Genomic DNA, 20,848 nt, shown 5'->3' on the forward strand with positions numbered 1-20,848 from the left:
TGCATTGCAGTACGGAAAGCAGGCACCCTCTATCCCCTTCTCGCCCCCAAACCACCCCCCCCCCAAAAAAAAACATAAGACACAAAAACAACATAAGACAATTCGGGCAGTTTGAAAACTGTTCTGTTGTGGAGATTTTGTTGAAACCATGAATCACCTCTGAATAGTATTTGGTGGGGGAAGGGAGGTCTTAATTATTATCCCTGGACATTTTTTTTTTCACTGTTGCATTTTGCTGTCAGTTAAGTAGAGGAAGGTTAAGAGCCTTTGTTTGAATTAGAGTGCCAAAAGAAGGAATGAAGATGAAACAGTATTTCAATAGGCAGCCTGAGCGTTCAGCTCATTCTCGCAGCCCTGATCAGCACCACTTCCAGGACTAGTGGCACAGGACTGGTTCACATTCTGTGATTGCCTGAGGAATAAATTAATGAGGTTACTGAGACACTGAACATTTGCATATTCGTGGATGCTTATTAGGTAGAAAGTGAATGCCAGGTGCACTGAATTTGGGGGAGAGAGGATTTGTTAAAAATTAACGTCTTTCCGTTCCTCAGAAGAGGGATGTCCCTAAAAATAATAATGCAGGCAAAAACTCCTGCTTAAGGACTCTCGGAATAATTATGATATAATAGGAAGGCAAGGAAAAGAGGATCTTACTTGAAAGCAGCAGAGAAGCAAACACACTGCCCTTGTGATAAGGAGACCTGGATGCAGTGGTCCTGGAGTGGGAAGGAAACAAATGCCATTTGCTCTCTTTGGATTTTAGGCTTTAATTATGCTGAGGGCGTGCACAGCAGAAGCACAATGCCATCACACTGGATGTAAAATTATCAACTGAAGGAGACCTTTACATTTGTAAATATTGTTATTGACAGGCCGCCAATCCAACTCCGAGCAGGGACAAGCTTGTCTAAGAAAATTCCGTCCATAGCTGAATCACAGAATTAGGGAAACAGTCAAAGACTAATGTACGTGGTCCCGTTGTTTATGATTTCTACTGGGGCTATGGGAAAGCAGGTTGCCTGAGCTATTTGTATCTCATTATTATTGAAGTTTTCATGCTACTCTGGGCTGTGGATTGGAGACTGCCTCCCCAGAGCTTAAATGGGCAGATTTTGTGTGTCCCCTTGTCCTTGGGAATACTTCATAAAACAGAATGATGACTGTCCACGTTTTTCAGAGCCCTGTGCAGTGAGACAGAAAGTCGTGTCTTTTGGGGTTTCGTTTTGTTTTGTTACGCTTTGCTGCCATTTTGTACAGGTAGGTGCTCTTTCTTTCCTTTTCTTTTTCTTCTTCTTCTTTAAAGGAAACAATTAGCAACCCCCAACCACAAGGGTCTGATCTATCAAAATCAAGCTGGCATAAGTATTTCTTTGAGAAATAATTTGTATTTACTAGCAGACTCTATTCTGCCCCCTGTCGCTCTGTACCTTGTGCACAACTTTCCTGTTCTGACCAAGGCACGGGGTAACTCTGTGTTAGGGTTGTGGATGTGGATGTACATTTAGTGGACTGGGATGTACATTTTTTCCCAAAGATTCCATGGTGTGCACTGTACATACATTTTTCAGTCCCCTTTCTTGATTTTAAAAATATCATTTCTGATGTCTAAATTTAGAAGGTTTTGAAAGCTTTTTTTTTCCTGTTTTAAAAAAATGTCCTCAAAATAAGAATGAGTTGAAATGCCTTCCCAGTGAAAAGCCAAAGAGGGTCTTAGTCTTTATTTGACTTCTGCATGAGACTTAAGCTTTTAATTTGTGCCATCGAGGCTCAGAGTATAGTAACTGTCAGAACACACCACCCCTCCAAAAAATAACCTGTGCTTGTTTTTTAATTCAGTTAGTTTTCTCGCACAAATTTCTGATGCACTCCTAAATGCATCCCAGTAATTTCAATGTGACAGAGCTGTAACCAGAAGATTCTCTATATTTCATAAGCTAGAGCATTATATATTTATCAGTATTTGTTGATAATAATGTTTAAGAAATAAAAAGTGTCTTTCCAGGGTCTGTCTGAAAACATACACTGCAGCAAAATCACTGGAGTCCAGCGTTTTTGTCACACACACGGAGCACAGATTTTTTTGATTATGTAGATTTCTTTTCCTACTGCAGTTTCATATGCAAAGCATGCATCAGCCACATCCATGCTATCTCCTAAAGCAGTCATTCTGAAACCCAATCTGGGGACAGTGCAGACTAAATAAAATTTCATTTTGATTTGGCCTCCCGCTGCGAATGGGACTGCTTTGTCTCAGCCGACAGAACCAGCAACCAGAAAGGTATGTCCTGTTTTGCATGGCTGATGGTGTATCTTGAGGCTCACAATCCGCTGCCCTGCTCTCCCGGCTCGCAGCTCCTGCACTTCCTGCTCGTCGTTTTCTTTCCTCCTTCCATTTGCTCCCGTGCTGCCAGCCTTCTACCTGCAGGGCAGAGCGGTGGCAAACCCGCACCCGATTGTTTACTTTGGCAGATGTTTAATAGCTTTGCCTGGCTGTGGGCATTTTTTTATCCCCCACTGCCTTTGTTGTTGTTGGGTTGTTGGTTTGTTTTGGTTTTCCGACTTTGGTTTTTGTTTTGTTTTGCTTTCCTTCCCACGTTTGATTCCCCCCTCTCTTTCAAGGTGTTGAATACCAAAATACTGACTTAAAGAGAAATCGTGTAAGTATTGCTGTGATGCTCCAGAGATTTTACTGGAAGATTTGTCGTGTTGGATTTTTTTTGTGAATTTGAAGATTTAACAGCTTCTAAGGACTTTGGTTTTCCCAGGCTCTGGAGCCGCTTTGGCAGACAAGCCGTCACCCATTTTAGTGAAGGGGGGACATCTAAAATAAAGACTCCCTTTCGACGGGAGGGAGCTGTTTTGCCGTCTTGGTGTATTTTAGAAAATGCATTGAGCTGTTTGCCTGAAGAGCTGCTAAATATGGCTCCAGTTCCAATGATGACCTTCCTCTGGAGCGTCACATTAGAGAATGGATGGTGGAAAATGCTCTACTTGCTCTGGCCCCACCTTTTGAGGCTGTACTGGCAATTGAACAACCTGCGGGGATGTCTCAGAAGAATCTTTAGATATGGTGGCGAAGGGCCGGGGGGCGGGGGGCCTGTCTGTGGTAAGAACTCAGTTTTCAAACCCAAATTTCTCCTTGGAACTGTCGTTGCCCTTGACCAATTCAAATGATACCATGCGGGAAAGAAGTTTTTCCCCGATTTACGTATCGGCACATCATTAATCTAAATTACATTATTCCAAACTGATAAAGATGGATATAGTGCAGATGAAAAATAAATTGCTTAAGAGAAGAGAGGGGTGGGACAGCAGTGACGCCCGCAGGGAGGTGCTCTGACGCTCAGCTTCAGCACAAATAATTCCACATGGGAAAGAGAGCAATAAACAAAACAATAATGAGCAGGCTCATGGGGACCCCTCCCACCTGGAAAGAGAGAAAAGGTCACATAACTTTGCAGAGAGTCAGAAATGTGCTTTGCTAAAGCCACACTGCTGCTGGCATGCCATGGGAGGTGAGGGAGCCTCCAGGGGCTAGTCTTGGTGCAAGTCCTGAAATGACCAAATGGGTGAGGTTGTTGCCATTAAAATTAAAATAAATTGTCCTCCCACTGCAGAATTTTTAAGTTCACCAATTTGCGCCTGTTTAACCAAGAGCCTTGGGAGAAAAGAGTCATCAAAAGCTTTAGTAATTTATTGATGATCTGAAGAATAAAGTCAGAGTTAGTGAAAGAGGACTTCAAAGAAACAGGAGCATGAAAACAGCACAAAATGTTATTTTATAAAGATGCCATCATAAGGAAGAGGGAGTGCTGGGGACAGAACTGGCAGGGTTTGGATTGACAGGTATATAATTTTTATTATTGCCCAATGGTAAGTCTTTTTGCTCTAGTTCCCTCTCCCCCCGAGACACTTTGTTATTTTATAGCTGTTTGTTGATGATTTAATTAGGAAGCCCCAATTTCCTTTTAGTCTTATTTATAAATGTCCTTATGGAGGCCACCTATTGGCTTGATAGAGACTTTTTTGGGTGGGTAACTAAGTAAATGTTTTAAAAAAAAATAAAATCTGCTCTTACTATATAATCTGATTATCTATAATTATTTAATGGTAAAAAAATAATTTTTAAGAATTATAATATAAAAACTGGTATGGAACACAAAGTTCTTAAGAAGGATTTGTTTGTCCATACAGGCATATATGTATATGTTATATATACACACACTCAGAAAGAAACTGAATCAGCCATGCTATCGGAAAGAGTCACAAAGAGTATCTAGCAGACAAAATTTAACCTATGATCTAATTATCCATCTACATGTAATGTACACCAAAGGTTACCATAAAGGAAAAGGTATTTTATGAATTTGTGTATTCATCTCGGACTCCATCCACATGACTTGTACCTCTGAAAAATATGGAGGCAAATTATTGTAGTATGACTTTTCCTAGCAAATGGTCTAAAGGTATGGACCTCAGTGAAGAAGGGATATTTGGCTTAGCACAGACCTATACACCCCTGCCTGTTTTGGTTTCCCTCATGCCTGATGCATGTGGCCCCATGTTTAGTTCATGTGCTCCATATACAGGATAATTCAATAAGTCTGCAAGCACTTAATATAATAATTTGATAGACATATTGAACATAATGAATATATTCATGACCATCGTCATGTGAGTTTAGTTCATATACATTTAGTTTGCTAATGTTTGCTATGACCATCATCTAACTTTTCATATGGGATCCCTCCACAAGTAAGAAAAAAAATAGCACTGACTGGAGTTAAGTGTAAATTGTGGCCAAAGATAGATTTTTCTGTTTTTCATTTCCCCTCCTAACTCTTGGGAAACTGTGGCTGCTCAAGAAACCCACCGGGGACTGAATGAATGAGTGAGTGAATGATTCAGGTTTAGCACAAGATAGGAGAGCCACTGGAGAGGTTGCCATGGGCTGGAGCCTGTCACCTCATCACCTAGCGATGGTCACTCATGAGGAAAGGAAAGACAAACTAGGAAGAGTGACTAAGGGACATGGATTCTCAAACTGCACTCACACGGCCTTCTGAGGCCTGCAAACCCATTTGAAAATCTACATGCATTTTCCTGAGGAAATAACTTTCATGACATGTTCAGATAGGTCTAAGGAGAACCCTCAAATATTAGGGGTCTATGAGTTCTAGGATGATCAGATCCATCCAGGAAAGAGGCATGGGTAAAAGGAGAAGGCGAATCACAAGTTTATCTGAAAGGGTCATTATGAAAATAAGAGAAGGGCTTCAATTGATTTATGCTTTAACCACTTTCTGGTTACAAAGAAAGCATTCAATATACGGGGACTAAAGAGGTACAGTATTTTTTTAAACAAGGAGTTGTATGGAAAATACATTGTATATTTCAGTAGATGTGGTAGTCAAAAGCTAGAAGTAATAAAGAGAATGCTAGCCACAATCCAGGTACCGGACTCTGGTGAGGTGCCACTTAGAAAACATCTTTGGAGGCAAAACATTGCATTGGACTTGAAATAAAACTGTGCTTTGTGTTGTTTTAATGCAAATAGTTATATTTGTTAGAAAGATCATTTTCTATACTAATCTTAATCTCAAAAAACTACTCTGATATTTAGATAATGTGGTGATATTAAAGGACATCCAAATTCCAGAAACTTTATCAAAAACTGCAAAATTCAAATTTTCTGTTCAGACTTACACAGACTTGAAAAATCTCTAAAATTCAGAAGATTAGGGCAGGGAGTTCGAATAAGATTAGCCCTTTGACAATTTTAAATCTAATTTTACTATGGGAGAGGAGACTTGTACTTGACCCTCAGATTTTGCATGGTCAGAAAAGCTCTGTAAACTGTAGCTTTCATGCACATGGAAATAATTTAGACCTCAGCATCTTATCTCCTAACAGTGTTCAGTGAATTATAATGTCCAGAATCAACAGGCATGGATGTTAAAGGGGCAGCACTAGTGTCCTCCATGTGATGCATGTCCTTATAAAAATTAAGACTTAATATAACCTTTCTTACAAAGCCCTCATCAGAATGGCAGTTGCCCTTGTAGGGTGATTAGGCAGAGGGAGTCCCCAGGATGGAGCTTCTCTTGCTACTCTTGGTTATTGTGAGGGCTGGATGCTGAGCGGAGAACTGAAGACCAAATTCCTATGGTCATGGGGCAAGATGAGCTCCCAGCAGAACCTGAGGAGTGAGCTGAATGGAGCAAATGGCAGGGACTCGGGGTTCTGTAGCCCGAGAGCTGAGCTGAGGCTCCCTCAATGGAAGGAGTTTAGATGTTTTTTCCCCTATCATCCTGTACAAGCCGAAAAAAAGAGCCTAGGTTCACCTGCATCAGACTGCCAGGAACGCAAGGCAGATACCTAGATCCCGGCCAACAGTGCACTCACTAGAGGACCAGAAGGCAACACAAGGACACCACATGAATCTGAGAGCTCCTACTTATTCCCAAGTCCAGTAGGATCCATAATTTGCACCCACTCTTTCCCTATACACCAAGAATGCCATCTTAGGGAGAGAAGCAGGGGCACATGGTGAATATATAAGATTGGGCATTTTATCCAGCTGGAAGAATGAACAAGAACTGAGAAAGACTGTTTAAATGATCAGATCTGACAGCTCCAAACTTGATAGGACATTTAATTAATTTCTCTCCCCCACCCCCACTTGCTACTGACTGAGGGCTCTGGAAGAAGCCCAGATGAGCTACAACCAAAAGGAAGAAAATAAATTCTATTTTTCTGTATCTGCAAGTTGTATTGTGACTGGAATTTATACCCCAGCCACATTTGAAAGATTCTGGGTTTCCACATCAATGCCTACCCACAGTGACCCATGAGAATGTTAGAAACTTCTTATACCAAGCTCAGAAAAAGAGAGCAAGTGGCATTGAGCACAAAAAGTATTAGTGACAATAAGTCATACTGATCTTCTTCAAAACATTCCAGGCAGTACAATTTTAACTACAGATGATTAGACTATTCTTGTGTGTGGATTTCTCACAGCCATTTCCCATTTTGGAGAAGATCCTTGATGCACAAAGGTTGGCCTCCAGCTGCCAATAGTTGGAGTCCCTGGCCCTGGTCCAGTTCATGGAGCAGGCTCGGCAGAGACCCAAATAAAGTCAGTTTTTCTTTGCAAAAAAAAAAAATTGAAATTTGAAACAAAGAAGCTTATTTGCCAGGTGCTGTTGGAACTGAGTCACATTAACATCAACACAGCAGAAGACACAAATTTTACACCTCCTTCCAGAAGACCTGGACACCAGCACATTTCTTCCCCTTTTCCAAACCTGACAGTCCAATCCCTCATGTCAAGTTCCTTGAAATGCCACTGTACCATCCCAGGCCATTCCCCACTTCTGCTTAAATTTTCCAGTGTGTAATTCTGTTGTTTTCAACCCAAAGGAATCTTACATAAGGCCAACAAATACGTTTAAAAGGAATTCTTAGAAATAAGTTCAACCTTCTAGACAGTCCTCCATGTGGTCTAAGGAAAAAAAGAAGAGGGAGGGTCAACACTCACTTCGTCTTGGACTAGTATACTGAAGTGGAAAGGTTGTTGAATTTGGTAATGATTATAAATGTTCATGATTTCAATGAGAAGTTTTCGAGAAAGGTACAATGAATGTGTTCAGGAATGCCGACAGCATATAGCATGAGAATGCCATCTTATAGAATTAAGTATTCCAGGGTATGGTTAATGAAATAACTTTCTGAGCCTATATGATGTTCCTTCCAATCTATTAGCTTGTTTATTCACATAAAACATATCCCAGGTTGAACACAAACAGAAAGCTAGCTTTGAATTCAAGATAAGGGTCAAAATTATCAAGCAGTATCACAGCTTTCAAAGATAGAGGCAAAGCCAAGTCGCTGCTATAAGGATTTATCTATAAAAGAAATCTAATTATTTTCTGAACTGGCACCAGGGAGGGAGTTTTGTAACATTGGATCTCTGCTTTTAAAATATATGTTACCTTGAAGATTTGCTACTGGACCATGATCTTTTGACTTTCCCATTAGTTAAAATCAGTGAAATGATCTAAATATTAAAAAGAACAGTGTCTTGAACGAGGCATAAATTAAGACCTGGTCCTCACTTGCCTAATGAACAATTTCTAATGTTTTATGTAACTATAGAGTCACACAAATTATTAATTCTGATATGAATGGTTTTATTAAATAAGCGATTGTTGATCGATAATATATTATCCAGGATTGTTCTTAAACAAGGACCATACAAGGATTACATTATAGAAGAACAAACACAAAAATAGTCAGCTTTGGCTGGAGAAAGGCTTCCTCTGATTGTTACAATAGTTTGTGTCTGTGTAAAGGGCAAAAGAAGGTGAATTTGGCTATACCATTATCACCCACCCACATTAAGGATATCTTTATTCCCCACTAGTCCATTACAGACTGCTGTGCTTTCACTTATAGGCTTTTTTTGTTGTTGTTATTTTAAAAATACTTGAGTCTTTTAATATTAAAAACAGGTTTTAAGGAAAACAGTATATGTGAGAACTGACATAGTTTTTTAAAAAGAATGAACCGTCTGTGGTCTTGCTAAATGATGATGGAGGATGTCTTTTACTTTCTATTAGTATTTGGAGAGTGTAAAACACTAATGAGAGTGAAGAACTAGGTGGATGGAACAGGGGATAGGATTTGGAATAATGGGATGAAATTAAGACAAGGGAAATTTAGGTTGATTACCAATTACCAATTGAAGATCTTCTTAATGTCGAGGTCTATTAGACTGTAGGGTAATCTTCCAAGGGAAGTGGTGGGACTCCCATTGCTTAGATGCTTAAAAGGAGAGTGGACAGAGCGCCATCAAAAACACCCTGTGGTGAACAGTCCACCCTGTTGTGTGGAATGAGCAAGTTCACCTTGGTCGCCTTTCTAGGCTCAAGCTTCTGGGCAAGCTGGGGAGAGAGGAGAAAAGCCCTCCCAGTCTACCCCACACAAACTGGTGAGTGAGAGGAGGAATAATTTTTAAATATTTCTTCTACTTTTTATCTGGAACGGCCTTCCCTAACAGTTTGATAGGAACCCAAAATCGACAGTTCTGTCGGCAGCAAACACCCTCCCAAGATACAGATTTTCCACGTAGGAACCCAATAGATCTTGGAGACTCAGTATCTGGTTTCATGCAGCTGTTTTTCAGTAAAGTAAAATGTAAAGTGACCAGGTAAGTGGCACTTTAAAAATATGACTATCATGGCATTTGTGGGTATATATGGGTCCTCATTCCTGAAAGAAAAAGGGACAAGAGAATGGGAGATGAGAAAGACCGCTAGAGATAGAGAGGGAAAAATCTAATTCAAAATTGATAATCCTTTCCCTTCTTATGAAAGCAGATAGCAGTGGTTGCATGACAAAAAAGGATATTTCCTTTTGTTCCTTAAGGGTACATCTCAGTACCTGGAAGTCAAGTTCCGAAGAGACTCTTCTACTTAATGTGAACTGATCTGGAAAATGATACATTAGAGCAGATATAGCTATACCTTCTGATTTTAATGAAATATCATTTCATGCTCTTTGATAAGGGTTCTGTCCATCATAATAAAATAAGAGAAACTATCAGTTCCATATGGTATTAGATTAGTCTTTTCTCCAAAGGCTTCCTGACACATTGGTTTATGTAAACACACCCAGTCTCGCAAAAGCCTGAGCGAAAGCAGCATGAGTTTCCACACACTGGATTATAAATTGTTGAACTGACAGGGATGGCAGGAGATAGAGATGGAAATGATGACGCTCCGGCATCCATGGCCCGATGTCGTCTTGTTTCTGGAGGTGGTAGAGACGAGGGAAGAGGAGATGGCCATGGCCATGTCAAGAGGGTGTGCCCTGCAAGTCTGTATCGGGTGAAGCCTCTCTCGCCCAGAGGCCGGCTGCTCTGCTTCAACCTTCCTAGCAGTCGAGTTGTAAGAGTGAGCCTCGTAACTTAGAGGCCGAAGTAGATAAGTACAAGGCAGAGCTTCAGTTTCTCTTCTAAGAGCATGTGCATGAAGGGGGAAAGTCAAGAGAAAAGACTAAAATTTTACCTCACGTGTTGTATGTGCTGTTCTGTTTCCCACTTCTTCCTCCTGGTGAGTTCTTTCTGTTTTTATGAGTTTAATGTTTCACTTGATTACAAAACCTCTGTAGTCTAAGTCAATAAAAATATCTCCCTCCTACCAACTGGATTCACATGTGAAATAAATATTTTCCAGAAGAAAAAATATATGTAACTTTTTTTCCCCTTGGGGTGAGGGAGGGATTTTTTCAGAAACTTGTGATGGCACACAAAGAAATATATATTTCAGAGTCCAAACACTTACATGTAATCTCTTGCTTAAACTCACTGCTTGAAGCAAGACCCACGTGACACTTCCTTAGCAGGAAATATAGTGGGAGATAACCTGGTTCTTCTGCTGTGAGCTCAAGGTTCTGGGCAATTGGCGAATGTGTCCTGAAGGCAAGTCCATAGCCGGCTCCCAGAGAGCAGTGCTGCTGGCTGAGCCTGACCTCTGGGAGGGCCAAGGAATGTGGCAGTGTTTCTGCACCATTAAGCCAAAGAAAGGGGCCAAATTGGAAGGGAAATGCAAAAACACCATGGTGGCTTTGGGGATGTTTTCCCCCTGCCATTCTTGGCTAAGCTGACAAGAGAAGTTACTAGTTGACAAACTAATTTTTCTGATTAAGAAAGCATGTGGTCCACTTTCATGAAGTTGATGGCTTTTGGTTAAGATCGCAGCCTCCGAACGAGGTCATATTCTGAGAAATCCTGAGAACACTGGTTAGGGTTTCTTAAGGTCACAACAGAGAATCTGAGCAATTGTATTCATTGCAAATGAAAACCAGCAAAAATTTTCACTGTAGAAGAAGCAACACTTCTAAATATGTTTCAAAGTTGTTCAAATTTGCCTTGTAAACACGAGGCAGATATAATATTGAAATATTAAAATGCTTATTTGTTAGGTTCAATGAAGAGGATGAGGTTTTTTTTTTCCCTAGATTCAAATATGGCAATTTACTTCTAAGAAAATAATACTCTATATGTACATATACTTTACAAAGCATTCCAGGTGCTTTATTTCATTATATCTTTTAAGAAATGTTTGTGTTTTTGGTTTGTTTGGGTTTTTTAAAACCGACATACAATTTAATCTAACTACCTCTTCATGTTATTTAACCAACTAGTAGAAGTAAAGTAGATTTGAGGCTGTGACATCAATAAAGTTCACATTTAATGATAAGTTTGGTCATGATAGAATAGTTTTGGTGTTTGTTTGCTTGCTTTTTAAAATCACAACCACTTAATGTATTTTCCATCATGTTTGCTGAAGTAAGCAATAGGGATGCAAATTATCACGTCCTTCTTGGGACTAGAGATTAGAGATACCCCAACTCTGTGTTTTTGTTGTTGTTGGCCAGAGAGTTTTTAGACTGTGCATTTCAGAGGATAATTTATATTGCAGCCAATCTCTTAGGGCCTGGCTTCTCTAAGTCACACATGTGTGATCCCCACTTCCACATTAAACAAAGAGTCGTGACTGAAGAGAGCACGATGTGTGCTTTTACTCTTTTGGATCATTTCCCCAAGTTCAATGGCTACTGCTTTAAACCCATGTATTCAGGCTCAGGTCTCACTGTCTAAAATAGTTCCAGAAATTTTTCTCCTCCTTGAGGAATTTTAGTAGAATCTCTTCCATATGACTGTGAGACAAAACACAATACCTGAAGAGCAGATGGCAAAACAATAGGAAAAAACAAAAACAAAAAAACAACCACCTCATTGTGAGCATTTCCATCTGATAGGGGTTCACGAAGCTTCTCTGTGGTCTCGGGAACCTGGCAAGGTAAGAGAGACTGAGCTCTAGCTGGCCCCTTGAGAAATCCTGAATCTAAATTCAGTAAAGCCCCAGGGATTGCTCCACATTCCAGTGCTTTCCTTCAGGTTTCTCTGAGGTACGCAGGCCAGATGTTGCTCTCCCCACTTTACAGACGAGGAAAGGAGGCCATTGAGTTAAGTGGCGTTTCCACAGTCACAGAGCCAGTAAGAAGCATGAATCAGCATTCAAACCAAACGCCCTGATTCTATGCTACATGTTAGCATAGACACTGCTTAACTTAGCCAAAATATATCCTTCTAATTTTGATTAACAGGGAAGGATTTGAGTTAGTATTCCAAAAGCCAAGAAGAGAAAAGCTTAATAACTCTAAAGGTCAGAGACTAAGCCTTGAGAGTCAAGTTTTGTATTCTGACCCCGTGGGGAAAAGTGAGGGAGGAAGCTCTTGGAAATGTATAAAACCCACTAATTAAAAATTGCTTTGCAAATAAGTTCAAAATGATATCTAATTCTGCTGACAAGATATACACATAGCAAAATAAAATAAGGCCAGAAGCCCCCAAAAGAGCACAATATGAAAGATTCTCATATCGGCTCCCCATCTCAAATCATAGTCACTGTCTGGACCAGCTACATAATTTGCAGGGCCCAGTACAAAACTGAAATCTGGAGCCCCTTACTGAAACATGAAAAATTTCAAGACAACAACAGCATTAAACCAAGCACAAGGGCCTTTGGACTGTATAGTTCGCACGTCCACGGAGCTCACGTGGTACCCAGATCGGCTTCCAAAGGATAAGACTTGGACTCAGTGTGAAGGAAAACTACCCAACAACACTGAGCAGACTGCCTTGTTAAGTAGAGATTTGCCCTACAATGGAAAGTTCACTCCAAACCTGAAAGACCATCTATGAAGGATGTTCAAGGAAGGTATACTGGGCGGCGGACTTGGCCCAGTGGTTAGGGCGTCCATCTACCACATGGGAGGTCCGCGGTTCAAACCCCGGGCCTCCTTGACCCGTGTGGAGCTGGCCCATGCGCAGTGCTCATGCGCGCAAGGAATGTCATGCCAAGCGCATAGGGGAGCCCCACGCGCAAGGAGTGCGCCCTGTAAGGAGAGCCTCCCAGCACGAAAGAAAGTGCAGCCTGCCCAGGAATGGCGCCACACACACAGAGAGTTGACACAGCAAGATGATGCAACAAAAAGAAACACAGATTCCTGTGCCACTGACAACAACAGAAGTGGACAAAGAAGATGCAGCAAATAGACACAGAACAGACAACTGGGGTGGGGGGAAGGGGAGAGAAATAAATAAATCTTAAAAAAAAAAAAAGAAGGTGCACTGTTTTCCCTGCTGCTAAAACAAATAGCCAACAATGGGTTGACTTAACAGCAAGAATTCACTGGATATGGTTTCAGAGGCAAGAGCACTCGCTCTTCTGGCTGGCCAGTAATCTTAGAGGTTCTTGGCTTTTCTGTCACATGGCAAAGCACATGGCGAAAGCTGTCTCCTTTCTCCTCTGAAGTCAGTCCGTTGACTTCCAGCTTCCGGCTGCTCCCAGTGGCTTCTGTCTCTGTGGTCTTCTCTATCAGGCCTCCAGGAGTCGGATCCCCCCTCATTCAGTTAACAGTTCACCTTAACAGAGGAAACCTCAGCACAAGGTCCTATCAACAACAGATTAAGATTTAGAACATGTTTTTTCCTGGATACATAACTCCACTTGCCACTTTAGGACACAACCAGATGTGACCTCAAGAGTCCCTTCTGCAAAGATTCCGCAAGTCAGGTAATTATCATCTTCAGGAATTTCTGAAAGAAGGCCCTTTATATGATGCATTAATACCACCTAAGAAGCATGCTCAGTTTTTTGGAGATTTTTAGCTGAAAAGAAAAAGATAAAATCTCATTTCCATAAAACATTTGCATTATGGTCATTTGCCATAAATGAAGGCAGCCACACCCACCTGGGAATTGTGAACATCTGCATTCCTCTGCTCAGTATGGAAGATGCTGGTTAACAAACCTGAGAGATTTCCAATTCAGCTCAGGTATTTAATTACTTCCAAATCTGCGTGGCTGTTGGTGCTATGCGAGGCTTAAGGTCCGCTTTCTGACAAAGTATCCCAGTGAGTCTTCGTTTACAGAGAAGCTAAGGTGAGACAAGCTACCCAAGGAAGGGTCTGAAAGTGTTGGAGCCATAACATTGATATGCACAGTGAGATGATGTTCCACCACTGAAAAAGAGCAAATACTGTGTGCCATGCCCTCTTGGGTTGATCACACATACAGTCGGACAGAAATCAATCTAGATTCCCAACTGTATTGGGTTCAAGAACCAAAGCAACAGGAAAAAAACAACAAAACTACCAAGGTCTTACTGCTTTGCCTAAGTAGTAGAATCATTAACAATATTAATATCATGTATTTCTGTTAAGTCCCCCCAGGCTGTTCAGCTATCTTAAATATACTTAACTTTACTTAATTAAATGTACTCTGGCTAGTAGGTTGATGTGCTACTTTTCCCAGACACAGCTATCATTCAATAGCATCTGCCATTGCCAGTTTGCTAATAAAATAAAGACAACATTGGTTTCAAGCATCCTGGATTTTTGTTGAGCAAAGCAGCATGGTGCATCAAAGGCATGTCAAGAGATGTGACGTAAATGGAAATCGCAGAGTATCATAATGCCGCACAACAGGTGCACAAAATAGATGTTCAAAATGGTTTCTATTATTTGGCTTTTTGGAATCAAATCAGAATCAAGAACAATAGTGGCCATTTCAGATAAATTACTTCTGCACATTCTTGCAGATTGAGCAGCTGTAAAGGAGGGGAGGGGGTGGTTGGGGGTGCTTGCTATTTGGAAGGTGGATGCAAATACATTTGTAATGTGTATACAGTGTATGCAGTAAATTAAATTTTTGCCATTCATGTGCAGTGATAAAAGTAGTTTCCTTTCCGGGATTGCATGTTTCATTAATACCACATTTTAATAATTAAATAGCACAACTCTAGAGGCAACAGCTAAGATAAAAGTTTGCAGACAATCCATTATTTTTCTCAGACAGTCCTTTGGAAGAGCCCATTGAGATGCAGTTTAATGATTTAAGTTCGAAAATGGATTGTTTAATAAAATATTGGGTGTTTATGTAGTTTTCTTCTAGGGCAAGTATCTTTTCTTTTGTCAGGTGTGGTGTTATTAATGACAGGAGGTGGGGTGAAAGGCCAGTGCCCCCCTCTGCACATCATTATCCACTTCTGCCCACTCTCCGGTAATTTTTTTTGCATTGCCATTACCGTTATTCTTTGTAATTTTTAACGTTGGGAAAGGAGAGGTTTGTTGTCTTTTTAATCCTCTCTGTTAGCATACTCTATTTTATTAGGCATAATTCGGAGAGAGAGAGAGTTAGACTCTGGTTAAGGGGGATATATAATTGGGTGTAGTGGGATTAAACTATTATTAGTGTACACTCCTAATGGATGTCCCATAAAGAACCCATGGCAAAAGCATTAATGAGTTATGAAGGAAGAGTAGGCAAGCTGCACAGCGTTTCCATTATTGCAGTCCTACTTATACACAAATTGTTTAGCAATCACTTGAAAGGAGCACCAGACTCCTGACGTATTTAAGCTGAGTAATTTTCCTTCCGAATTATCTGTTCTTTTTAAATCTGTAGCTTCCAATTTGCAGGAGCTCTTTCACGTGCCAAGCCTTATATTTAATTTTGCTTCGACATCAAGCCTTGGATATAAAAAATTTCCCTGAAAAAATTTGAGCGTAACATAAAAATACATAAATGTGTGTACAAACATGGCCTCTCCTTTGATTTAAAAAAAATAAAAAGGCAAGATATGTGAACACTAATGCCCCCAGGTGATGGGAGTAGGAAATAAGTTAAAGAGCATTAAGTTTGAGACATAAATATTCAAAAGTAAAAAGGAAAATTAAATCTACATGTGCCTTATGTAAAAATTAAAAAAAAAAAAAAAAAAACGGAGCCAAATCCTTTTACTGTGGTTCTTGTTGATGTTGGTTTTGCAGGTGAAAATCAAAGAGAAAGTGAAAGTGCAGAGGGTTTCATAGCTGTATTAGATAACATGCCTAAGTGTATTTGATGGATTACTCAGGTTTAAGCGTGTATCTGATGGATTACACTCCACTTAAATTGTGTAAATATGTACTGTAAATCTTTTCCTATGTTTTTCCACTCTTCTCTCCCTCATAATATTTTTTCCCCTTGTAAAGGAACATATTTTGGATTTGATGACCACAATAGAGAAGTCATACCCCTCATTTGGAGTTATGGTTGTGTGATGCTTTTTGATACTCACAGATATTTGATAATGTTTTTATCCCTTGTAGACAGAATTACTAAAACACTTTAATTCATAATCATGAAATTTGTAAAATGCTGTCTCCCCAGCAAAATAATCACTCCACCTGACAATCATTATTTGAGGCTTCAGTATTTTAAACTCGGGTGAAAAATAGTACTTGAAGTCCGAATCGATAGCAAAGATTTGAGTAAAATTCTTCCCCCAAAGAATGTATTTTTGAAAACAATTTAAGTTCCATAGCTGGGTAATGTAAATTTCTGAAATCCTGTCTACCTTTCCACTGTGGCAGGCTGTCCTGCATTTGTAACTTGAATGTGTTTGTAAAATATGAAGGATCCCAAATGCTACTCTGAAGGGAGCTGTGCTCCCTTCCCCATCGAGTGTTTGTGTAAGCCATTTCACACCATAGGTTTGCAGTTAAGGTAGCTTACTTCCGGGATCCAGGATTTAACCTTCCAAAGATGCACCGTTCCATTTCTTGATGTATCTTTTTGCTTTTATGAAATAGGTTTCGGTTCTCATACATAAACAACTAGGCAGAGAAATGAAAAGTTCTTTGCATGAAAAATAGTATCCTAAGGTATATGGAAACTTGGTCTTGGAAGTAATTTTCACTTTTTTCCATTCGTTTTTATTGCTTTCCAAAGTGAAAACTCCATAGACTCAGAAGCCAAAGGGCCTTTTGAAAAATGCCACTTTCAGATTTCAGCCAACAGCCCCAGCTGAATCGACAAGGGAGAGTTCTAACAAGACAGTTGCTTGCTGCCGGCTACAGTTCCCACTTTTGTTTCCTATGGAAACTAACACGGGGCAAATTGAAAGAGTGATTATTTTAAGTCTCCACTGTCTCTCCTATCCAGTGTCTACAGTATTTTCATAGAAAATGGGAGCAGGAAAAGCAGGGGGAGATGTCAGACCTTGTCAGTTTCAGCTGTGGTTGTTGGCAGAGAGCTGAAAGTTCTAGCTTTTCAAACAGACTACAGAAATCTCTGCTCTTTTACTTTCAAAGCAAAAAAAAAAAAAAAAAGATAGTCGAATATCAGCTTCCCCTTTACCTGTCCCTTCCATGCCTTCCTCTTGCATTGTGATTTTTAGGGAGGGAACATGACACAGTAGTTCATATGGGCAGTTATGAGGAGAAAATTGCACTGCCAAAACTTTGTTCCAATAAATAACCCATGAATAATGGATTCTCTCTCCAACCACAGGACACAGTACCCCGTGAATGTAGTAACCGGTTTATCCAAAGGCTGCTTTATTCAGACTCTTGCTTTTCTCTGTTGTTTCATTCCCAATGAGCGATTCTTCATTTATAAATCTCACTTTTTTAAATTGTAGGGAAATAAAAAGACAGGAGGTACAAATAAATATCAGTTACTCAAAAAACATGAAATATCACTGACAGTCATGTTAAAACTGACTTAAATGAAGAATTAGTATTGTCTGTACACAGATAAAACTTATCCTGTCTCCAATTGCTCGCTACTTCTCAAGGTAACTTTTTAAAAATGGCTGTTTTAAATTTAAGAATTCAGTGTATTTAGCAATGTTTTATTCCCAATTGCTGCCAATCCTTTTTTTTTTAATTGTATGGTGGCTTTTAAGAGAATTTACAGTTTAATAACATTCTGTTTTAATATGTCAGAATATATCATTAAATAAGTGGCATGGTTTCTTTGAAGGCTTTATGTAAGGGATAAGAGTAAGGGATTTTGCATGATTATGCCACTATAGCATCTATGATTATTTGTACTCCCTGTGAGCCAGACATTGAGCATTGTCTCAATTAATGTTGCCAACAATGCTTTGGGTAGCTGCTATTATCCTTATTTCACAGATGAGAAAACTAAGGCTTGGCTTAACTCTCTGACTCAGAACACAGGTTTTAAACGACTGGGCTATATCACATCTCTGACCTCCACTTGCTTACGCATGGGGGAGTGGAAGGTGGGAAACGACATAAAATGACCATGCATGTACTTCTTGATGCTGTCGACAAATAAACATCCAAAAACATTCAGCAGGCACATCGGATGGTGCATTATACATACTCATTATGGTCCCTGCAAGGTAATTAGGAAAAATGAAAGCTGTTCACAGAAAGAGCCATAAATAGTCAGGGATTTGGTCTGTCTCCTCACTTCGTAGCTCCCTGGCATCTCCAGTCAGCCTCAGTGTCAGCAATTTTCCACCCTGCTCTTCCTGTTTTGTCCCCAGGGGTGTGGGAGCAAGTGTGGGGAAGGACACAGTTCTAGCTTGCCACCATTTTTCCCAGAGCTGCTTAGGATCCACCCCCAGGAAACAGGAGACCAGTCCTGAAAACCGTAGGAGGCAAGTAAATTCGGCAACGTGGACCCCAAATCCCGGGCTTCCAGGAATCTTCAGATAAAAGGGAGAGCGGGGATGTTTACAGCAGGAAAAAGGGACTGGCCCCGAAATGTTCTATATGTTTTCAAGGACATGCTTCTCACCTTGCTACACACACACAATCACACACACACACACAATCACACACACACACACTGAACAAACTATGTTCCAGTATTGTTTCGTAGTTGCAAGTAGGTCCCCACATTTAGGCCCAATCAACTCAGATTTACCTAAATTTATCTGACAAGTTAAAAAAAAAAAGACATTCATCCTACAAACCAGAGTTAACATCATTAAAATTCAAAGAGCTAGGAGCTTTAACAATTGATGTAAACGTTGCATTCAAAGGCTGAATGAAGACCCAAAATTATTTCCCAGGTTGGAGAAGGTGGGGGTTGAGCAGGGAGAGGAAGTCATGCCTGAGACAATTGTGACCTGGAGGGGAAGGGTGCGGGATGGGTGGCCCTGGACTGGGAGACAGGCCCGAGGGACCTAGAGGAGTAGCTAGGAAATCAACTCTATTTGGCAGCAAATTGGCTTTTACATGTAATTTTTAGTTTATACTCACAATTTGTCTTCACTAACTCATTTATAAAGCAGAAAAAGAAAAAAATCTCAAAAGTATGCTCTCTGTTTCTTTATTGAAGCAAAAGAGGTCCCCCCCAATTTAATTATTGAGGTAAGTTGCCAACTCTCAAGAAAAAAATCTGCCCTTAAGGACTGAACTCTTATTGATTCCAATTTGATACTAATATTTGCAAGGCACCGTTTTTATATATTTTTTGAAAGAAAAATTTTAGATTGCTAGAGTAAAATGTGGATATTGCTTCAAACACATCATTCTGTAAGTGACAAATGCACAGCATTTCCAAAGGCAAAACTCCAAAATCTTCTAATTTAGAAAATCCTAATTATCCTACAAATGGCATTACTCTTGATAGTATTTGTGCACATGCACACGTTTGTCTGCGTGTGCTTTCCTTCTATTGTGAGAATGTTGGGACACACCCACTGCAGTCCAGAGCAGCCGTCTGGGTTTGAGACCAGACTCTGTTGCTTACTAATTGTGTGAACTTCGATAAGTTCCTTAGTGACCCTGAACCTTCATTTCCCCATCTTTGAAATAGAGGAAAATAACAGTTCCTAACACCTTGCTACATGGTAAACACCATGCGAGTATCTATTAATAATTATAAAGAAAATTTTTCTCACAACAATCTCATGTGGAATGTACTTCAATCCCTACCCCCACCCCCTTTTTTTTCTGCTAAGGCAAGCTTGATAATTCAAGCTTAAAAGCACCATTATATTACAGTTAAATGGCACAGAATTGAACTCCAGGTCTGCCTAACCCAAAGGCCCATAAAATTTTTTCTTAATTTAGACTCATTAACCAACTTTCTTTTATATACCTACTTATTTTTTTATCTACTTATTTTGAGGCTTATGTATTTTTATTGGAAGACATTCTTTATATATTATGGATGCTAATCCTTTAATGATACTATGGCTTGTTATTTAAATCTGGCTTTTGCATTTATATTTTATGGAGTTTTCACTTTTTTAATGGAGAAAAATTAATCTTTGCTTTGAAGTGTGTCCTTTTTCATTGTTATTTAAGAGATTCTTCTGAAAATAGCAAAAATATATTTTTATGTTTTCTTCTAAATTTTTATGGCTTTGCTATTCATATTTAAAATAAATAGCTATCTGGGATACATTTTTGCAAATACTATATCTTTTCCATCAGTTTTCTCCCCCAGCAAAATTTGGAACCACAAAATTTATTGACAAGTCCGTCATTTCTCCTCTTACTTGTCATTCCAGCTCAGATATAGGAGAGCTATACTGGCTCCATGATATGGGCAAGTCTGTTTCTGAGCTTCTGATTCTGTTCCAGGGGTCTATTTGTTTGTCACACTGCATACCACAATGTTTCAGTCACTAGAGCTTTTTTTTATGATAGCTGTTTCCTCCTTTTCATTATTATTCTTTTGTGAATGAATTGCATGGCAATTTGAGATTATTTTATGAATATCAAAAAAGAAAATATTATGTCTGTAGGTTATCTATTCCTCTGGGTGTGATACCCTTTGACTGTATTAAATTCAGTTGAGGGACCTTTGATTAGATGGCCTGTTAAGATCGCTTTGAGGGCTTTTGCTTCTACTGCATCAGCAAGGCGTGGCTCAGTTTGAGTTCTTGCCCCTTTGCTGGGTCCAATATAAATGGACTCACACAGGCAGACAGATACAGGAAGAGAGAGCTCTGTCATT

The 20,848-nt window shown here is 39.8% G+C and overlaps 1 long non-coding RNA gene across 1 annotated transcript in view; it reads left to right on the forward strand.

Moving 5' to 3' along the window:
- Positions 1–2,163: 2,163 nt before the first annotated feature.
- Positions 2,164–20,848, forward strand: part of LOC131273851 (uncharacterized) — a 55,629-nt gene continuing 36,944 nt past the window's right edge. The window contains exon 1 of the long non-coding RNA XR_009181018.2: positions 2,164–2,281. This is a non-coding gene — a long non-coding RNA (uncharacterized lncRNA). The remainder of the gene's footprint in view (positions 2,282–20,848) is intronic.

The sequence above is a fragment of the Dasypus novemcinctus genome, chromosome 17 (genome assembly GCF_030445035.2).
Source record: "Dasypus novemcinctus isolate mDasNov1 chromosome 17, mDasNov1.1.hap2, whole genome shotgun sequence".
In the NCBI taxonomy this organism is placed as follows: Eukaryota; Metazoa; Chordata; class Mammalia; order Cingulata; family Dasypodidae; genus Dasypus; species Dasypus novemcinctus.